The sequence below is a fragment of the Elephas maximus genome, chromosome X (genome assembly GCF_024166365.1).
Source record: "Elephas maximus indicus isolate mEleMax1 chromosome X, mEleMax1 primary haplotype, whole genome shotgun sequence".
Classification (NCBI taxonomy): domain Eukaryota; kingdom Metazoa; phylum Chordata; class Mammalia; order Proboscidea; family Elephantidae; genus Elephas; species Elephas maximus.
Window position 1 is genome coordinate 115,965,066 of NC_064846.1, and position 7,630 is coordinate 115,972,695.

Below are 7,630 nucleotides of genomic sequence, written 5' to 3' on the forward strand. Positions count from 1 at the left end.
CTTTTGCCTCTGACTCATTTCGCTCAGCATAATGCCTTCCAGATTGCTCCATGTTATAAAATGTTTCAGAGATTCGTCACTGTTCTTTATCGATGCGTAGTATTCCATTGTGTGAATATACCACAATTTATTTACCCATTCATCCGTTGACGGACACCTTGGTTGCTTCCAGCTTTTTGCTATTGTAAACAGAGCGGCAATAAACATGGGTGTGCATATATCTGTTTGTGTGAAGGCTCTTGTATCTCTAGGGTATATTCCGAGGAGTGGGATTTCTGGGTTGTATGGTAGTTCTATTTCTAACTGTTTAAGATAACGCCAGATGGATTTCCAAACTGGTTCTATTTCTAACTGTTTAAGATAACGCCAGATGGATTTCCAAAGTGGTTGTACCATTTTACAATCCCACCAGCAGTGTATGAGAGTTCCAATCTCTCCGCAGCCTCTCCAACATTTATTATTTTGTGTTTTTTGGATTAATGCCAGTCTAGTTGGTGTGAGATGGAATCTCATCGTAGTTTTAATTTGCATTTCTCTAATGGCTAATGATCGGGAGCATTTTCTCATGTGTCTGTTGGCTGCCTGAATATCTTCTTTAGTGAAATGTGTGTTCATATCCTTTGCCCACTTCTTGATTGGGTTGTTTGTCTTTTTGTGGTTGAGTTTTGACAGAATCATGTAGATTTTAGAGATCAGGCGCTGGTCTGAGATGTCATAGCTGAAAAGTCTTTCCCAGTCTGTAGGTGGTCTTTTTACTCTTTTGGTGAAGTCTTTAGATGAGCATAGGTGTTTGATTTTTAGGAGCTCCCAGTTATCTGGTTGCTCTTCATCATTTTTGGTAATGTTTTGTATTCTGTTTATGCCCTGTATTAGGGCTCCTAGGGTTGTCCCTATTTTTTCTTCCATGATCTATATCGTTTTAGTCTTTATGTTTAGGTCTTTGATCCACTTGGAGTTAGTTTCTGTGCATGGTGTGAGGTATGGGTCCTGTTTCATTCTTTTGCAAATGGATATCCAGTTATGCCACCACCATTTGTTAAAAAGACTATCATTTCCCCAATTGACTGACACTGGTCCTTTGTCAAATATCAGCTGCTCATACATGGATGCATTTATATCTGGATTCTCAATTCTGTTCAATTGGTCTATGTGCCTGCTGTTGTACCAGTACCAGGCTGTTTTGACTACTGTAGCTATATAATAGGTTCTGAAATCAGGTAGGGTGAGGCCTCCCACTTTCTTTTTCTTTTCAGTAATGCTTTGCTTATCCGGGGGTTCTTTCCCTTCCATATGAAATTAGTGATTTGTTTCTCTATCCCCTTAAAATATGACATTGGTATTTGGATTGGAAGTGCGTTATATGTATAGATGGCTTTTGGTAGAATAGACATTTTTACTATGTTAAGTCTTCCTATCCATGAGCAGGGTATGTTTTTCCACTTAAGTATGTCCTTTTGAATTTCTTGTAGCAGAGTTTTATAGTTTTCTTTGTGTAGGTCTTTTACATCCTTGGTAAGATTTATTCCTAAGTATTTTATCTTCTTGGGGGCTACTGTGAATGGTATTGATTTGGTTATTTCCTCTTCGGTGTTCTTTTTGTTGATGTAGAGGAATCCAAGTGATTTTTGTATGTTTATTTTATAACCTGAGACTCTTCCAAACTCTTCTATTAGTTTCAGTATTTTTCTGGAGGATTCCTTAGGGTTTTCCATGTATACGATCATGTCATCTGCAAATAGTGATAGCTTTACTTCCTCCTTGCCAATCTGGATACCCTTTATTTCTTTGTCTAGCCTAATTGCCCTGGCTAGGACTTCAAGTACGATGTTGAATAAGAGCGGTGATAAAGGGCATCCTTGTCTGGTTCCCGTTCTCAAGGGAAATGCTTTCAGGTTCTCTCCATTTAGAGTGATATTGGCTGTTGGCTTTGCATAAATGCCCTTTATTATGTTGAGGATTTTTCCTTCAATTCCTATTTTGGTAAGAGTTTTTATGATAAATGGGTGTTGAACTTTGTCAAATGCCTTTTCTGCATCTATTGATAAGATCATGTGGTTTTTATGTTTTGTTTTATTTATGTGATGGATTACATTAATGGTTTTTCTGATATTAAACCAGCCTTGCATACCTGGTATAAATCCCACTTGATCAGGGTGAATGATTTTTTTGATGTGTTGTTGGATTCTATTGGCTAGAATTTTGTTGAGGATTTTTGCATCAATGTTCATGAGGGATATAGGTCTATAATTTTCTTTTTTTGTAATGTCTTTACCTGGTTTTGGTATCAGGGAGATGGTAGCTTCATAGAATGAGTTGGGTAGTATTCCGTCTTTTTCTATGCTTTGAAATACCTTCGGTAGTAGTGGTGTTAAGTCTTCTCTGAAGGTTTGGTAGAACTCTGCAGTGAAGCCGTCTGGGCCAGGACTTTTTTTTGTTGGAAGTTTTTTGATTACCGTTTCAATCTCTTTTTTTGTTATGGGTCTATTTAGTTGTTCTACTTCTGAATGTGTTAGTTTAGGTAGGTAGTATTTTTCCAAGAATTTATCCATTTCTTCTAGGTTTTCAAATTCGTTAGAGTACAATTTTTCGTAGTAATCTGAAATTATTCTTTTAATTTCATTTGGCTCTGTTGTGATGTGGTCCTTCTCGTTTCTTATTCGGGTTATTTGTTTCCTTTCCTGTATTTCTTTAGTCAGTCTAGCCAATGGTTTATCAATTTTGTTAATTTTTTCAAAGAACCAGCTTTTGGCTTTGTTAATTCTTTCAATTGTTTTTCTGTTCTCTAATTCATTTAGTTCAGCTCTAATTTTTATTATTTGTTTTCTTCTGGTGCCTGACGGGTTGTTTTGTTGCTCACTTTCTATTTGTTCAAGTTGTAGGGACAGTTCTCTGATTTTGGCTCTTTCTTCTTTTTGTATGTGTGCATTTATCGATATAAATTGGCCTCTGAGCACTGCTTTTGCTGTGTCCCAGAGGTTTTGATAGGAAGTATTTTCATTCTCGTTGCTTTCTAAGAATTTCCTTATTCCCTCCTTGATGTCTTCTATAACCCAGTCTTTTTTCAGGAGGGTATTGTTCATTTTCCAAGTATTTGATTTCTTTTCCCTAGTTTTTCTGTTATTGATTTCTAGCTTCATTGCTTTGTGGTCTGAGAAGATGCTTTGTAATATTTCGATGTTTTGGATTCTGCAAAGATTTGTTTTATGACCTAATATGTGGTCTATTCTAGAGAATGTTCCATGTGCGCTAGAAAAAAAAGTATATTTTGCAGCAGTTGGGTGGAGAGTTCTGTATAAGTCAATGAGGTCAAGTTGGTTGATTGTTTTAAGTAGGTCTTCCGTGTCTCTATTGAGCTTCTTACTGGATGTCCTGTCCTTCTCCGAAAGTGGTGTGTTGAAGTCTCCTACTATAAATGTGGAGGTGTCTATCTCACTTTTCAATTCTGTTAAAATTTGATTTATGTATCTTGCAGCCCTGTCATTGGGTGCATAAATATTTAATATGGTTATGTCTTCCTGATCAATTGTCCCTTTTATCATTATATAGTGTCCTTCTTTATCCTTTGTGGCAGATTTAAGTCTAAAGTCTATTTTGTCAGAAATTAATATTGCTACTCCTCTTCTTTTTTGCTTATTATTTGCTTGATATATTTTTTTCCATCCTTTGAGTTTTAGTTTGTTTGTGTCTCTATGTCTAAGGTGTGTCTCTTGTAGGCAGCATATAGATGGATGGTGTTTCTTTATCCAGTCCGAGACTCTCTGTCTCTTTATTGGTGCATTTTGTCCATTTACATTCAGCGTAATTATAGATAAATAAGTTTTTAGTGCTGTCATTTTGATGCCTTTTCATGTGGGTTGTTGGCCATTTCATTTTTCCACATACTTTTTTGTGCTGAGACGGTTTTCTTAGTAGCTTGTGAGATCCTCATTTTCGTAATGTTTAACTTTATTTTAGTTGAGTCGTTACGTTTTTCTTGAGTTATGGAATTGATATTCCTTTTTGTGGTTACCTTATTATTTACCCCTATTTTTCTAAGTAAAAACCTAACGTGTATCGTTCTATATCGCCTTGTATCACTCTCCATCTGGCAGTTCAATGCCTCCTATATTTAGTCCCTCTTTTTGATTCTTGTGATCATTTATCTATTGATTTCCATGATTCCCTGTTATGTGTATTATTTTTTTAATTTATTTTTTAGAATTAATCTTAATTTGTTTGTTTTTTGCTTTCCCTATTTGAGTTGTGTTGATATCAGGACATTCTGTTTTGTGACCTTGTATTGTGCTGGTACCTGATATTATTGGTCATCAGGCCAAACAATCTCCTTTAGCATTTCTTGCAGTCTTGGTTTAGTTTTTGCAAATTCTCTAAACTTGTGTTTATCTATAAATATCTTAATTTCTCCTTCATATTTCAGAGAGAGTTTTGCTGGATACATGATCCTTGGCTGGCAGTTTTTCTCGTTCAGTGCTCTGTATACATCGTCCCATTCCCTTCTTGCCTGCATGGTTTCTGCTGAGTAGTCTGAACTTATTCTTATTGATTTTCCCTTGAAGGAAACCTTTCTTTTCTCCCTGGCTGCTTTTAAAATTTTCTGTTTGTCTTTGGTTTTGGCAAGTTTGATGATAATATGTCTTGGTGTTTTTCTTTTTGGATCAATCTTAAATGGGGTTCGATGAGCATCTTGGATAGATATCCTTTCATCTTTCATGATGTCAGGTAAGTTTTGTGTCAGGAGTTCTTCAACTATTTTCTCTGTGTTTTCTGTCCCCCCTCCCTGTTCTGGGACTCCAATCACTCGCAAGTTATCCTTCTTGATAGAGTCCCACATGATTCTTAGGGTTTCTTCATTTTTTTTTAATTCTTTTATCTGATTTTTTTTCAGCTATGTTGGTGTTGATTCCCTGGTCCTCCAGAAGTCCCACTCTACATTCTAATTGCTCGAGTCTGCTCCTCTGACTTCCTATTGCGTTGTCAAATTCTGTAATTTTATTGTTAATCTTTTGGATTTCTACATGCTGTCTCTCTATGGATTCTTGCAACTTATTAATTTTTCCACTATGTTCTTGAATAATCTTTTTGAGTTCTTCAACAGTTTTATCAGTGTGTTCCTTTGCTTTTTCTGCAGTCAGCCTAATTTCATTTGTGATGTCTTGAAGCATTCTGTAAATTAGTTTTTTATATTCTGTATCTGATAATTCCAGGATTGTATCTTCATTTGGGAAAGATTTTGATTCTTTTGTTTGTGGGGTTGGAGAAGCTGTCGTGGTCTGTTTCTTTATGTGGTTTGATATGGACTGCTGTCTCCGAGCCATCACTGGGAAACTAGTTTTTCTAGGTAATCAGCTAAAAAAAAATGCAGTCAGATTCCTATCTGAATTCTCCCTCTGGCTCAGGATATTCGGATGTTAATGGAGCTGCCTGGGGAGGGTGGGGGAGGGATCAGAGAGCTAGGAGTGTAGCACCTCAGAATATAGAGCTGATTCCCGCGTTCAAGCTCCGCCCACGCCTGCCAAAATCCCAGCGGGACGGCTCCCCGGGTGGAACGCTGCTTTCCCCGCTCCAAGACCTGTCACTTCTGCTCGGGGACTTCTCCCTCTGGCGCGCCGCTCCGCTCGCGCGAACTGGGTGGGCGTGCCAGCACGAACGGCTGGGCCCACCCCCGGGGTCAATTCAGGGAAATATAAGTGGTCCCTGCACTCACGCCCCGCCCGCGCCCGCCACAATCCCAGCGGGTGGCTCCCCGGCTGGGACGCTGCTCTCCCCGCTTCGAGACCTGTCACTTCCTCCCGGGGACTTCTCCCTCTGGTGCGCCACACCGCTCGCGCGACCTGGGTGGGCATCACCCTCACGAACAGCTGGGCCCGCCCCCGGGGTCTATTCAGGGGAACACGCTCACGCCCCGCCCGCTCCCGCCAAATCCCAGCGGGGCGGCTCCCCGGGTGGGACGCTGCTCTCTCCGCTCCGAGACCAGTCACTTCCTCCCGGGGACTTCTCCCTCTGGCGCGCAGCACCTCTCGCGCGAACTGGGTGGGCGTCGCCCGCACAAACGGCTGGGCCCGCCCCCGGGGTCGCTTTAGGGAAATATTGCTGATCCCCATGCTCGCGCCACGCCCACTTCCCGCCAAACTCCCGGCGGGATGGCTCCCTGGCTGGGACGCTGCTCTCCCCGCTCCAAGATCTGTCACTGCCTCCCGGGTGCTTTCCCACCGTCTGCGCCGCTACGCCGACCGCGCCAACCAGCTAGGCTCTCTCCCGGGATGAGTTTGGGGGGTAGGGCTGGGCCCCTTGTCTGTGCCGTCTGCCCCCCTGGGCTCTGCCCCAGATCGGGCTCCAAAGGTCACCTGCCTGGTACGCTGGCTCCTGGTTCTGAAAACGATCGCTGTCTGCCCGTATTTGTTCATTCTCCGTCTCTAAGTCTGTGTTTGTTGTTCAGAGTTCGTAGATTGTTATGTATGTGATCGATTCACTTGTTTTTCCGAGTCTTTGTTGCAAGAGGGATCCGCGGTAGCGGCCACCTAGTCCGCCATCTTGGCCCCGCCTCTTCTTAATTTATATCTTAACATGTGTGTATTTTCATGTGCTCATTTATAATCCATATACTTGTCTCTTTAAATCTCTTGCACATATTTCATTGGTATGTTTGTCTTGTTATATTTTTTAGAATTTATTAATTTTATTCTTGGTATTCTGAAAATTTACAGTAATGTACCTTTTTCTGAGTCTTTATTCATTTGTGCTGAATATTCATGCCATTTATTTTTTAGGAGCATTCTTGCATTATTTCTTTGCTAATTTCTCTGCCTTTTTCCTCAGTTTTTATTGTCTGGACATTTAGAAAATCTTATTCTAGACAGCCTTTATTAAAAGTTTATATTTTTATTGTTTCATACCTTTTGTCTATTTATTCAACTTTCCAGAAAATTTGCTCAATGTAATTGTTAGAGTTGTGTGTCAACTTGGCTGGGCCATGATTCTCAATGGTTTGGCAGTTGTGATGTAGTTTGGCAGTCATGTGGTGGTGTGATCACCTCCATGGTAGGATCTGCTGTGAGTAATCAGTTGTGGGGGTTCCCTTAGGGGTGTAGCCTGCGTTCAATGTGGGCGGGCTTTCTGGCAAGGCTTGTGGGCTTTTGCTTGATCTGGATCTTACAGCTGGCTCCTGTTCATCTGACCTCTGGTTCTTGGGTCTTGAGTTAGCAGCTTTCTTGCTGTCTTGCCTGCCAATCCTGGGATTTGTCAATCTTTGGAGCCTGTGAGCCAGAGCCCTGCTGTCTGACCTGCCAATCTTGGGTTCACCAGCCCCTGTGGCTATGTGAATCAGGAGAAGCCTACAGTCTGACCCACAGACTTGGGACATTCCAGCCTCTACAACCGCGTGAGCCACTTCCTTGATATAAATATGTCTCTCTCTCTCTCTATATATATATATTTATGTAGGCTTTACTAATTTTGCTTCTCTGGAAAACCCAGCCTAAGATACTCAATTTGTCTCTTCAAATCTTCCAAATCAGCCACTTATTTCTGAGAGATTTTCAAAAATTGACTTTACTACTTTTTCTTAATTAATAGGTACCCAAAACATAAATATACAGCTTAACCAATTAAGGTCCCTTTGTGGAGTATGATA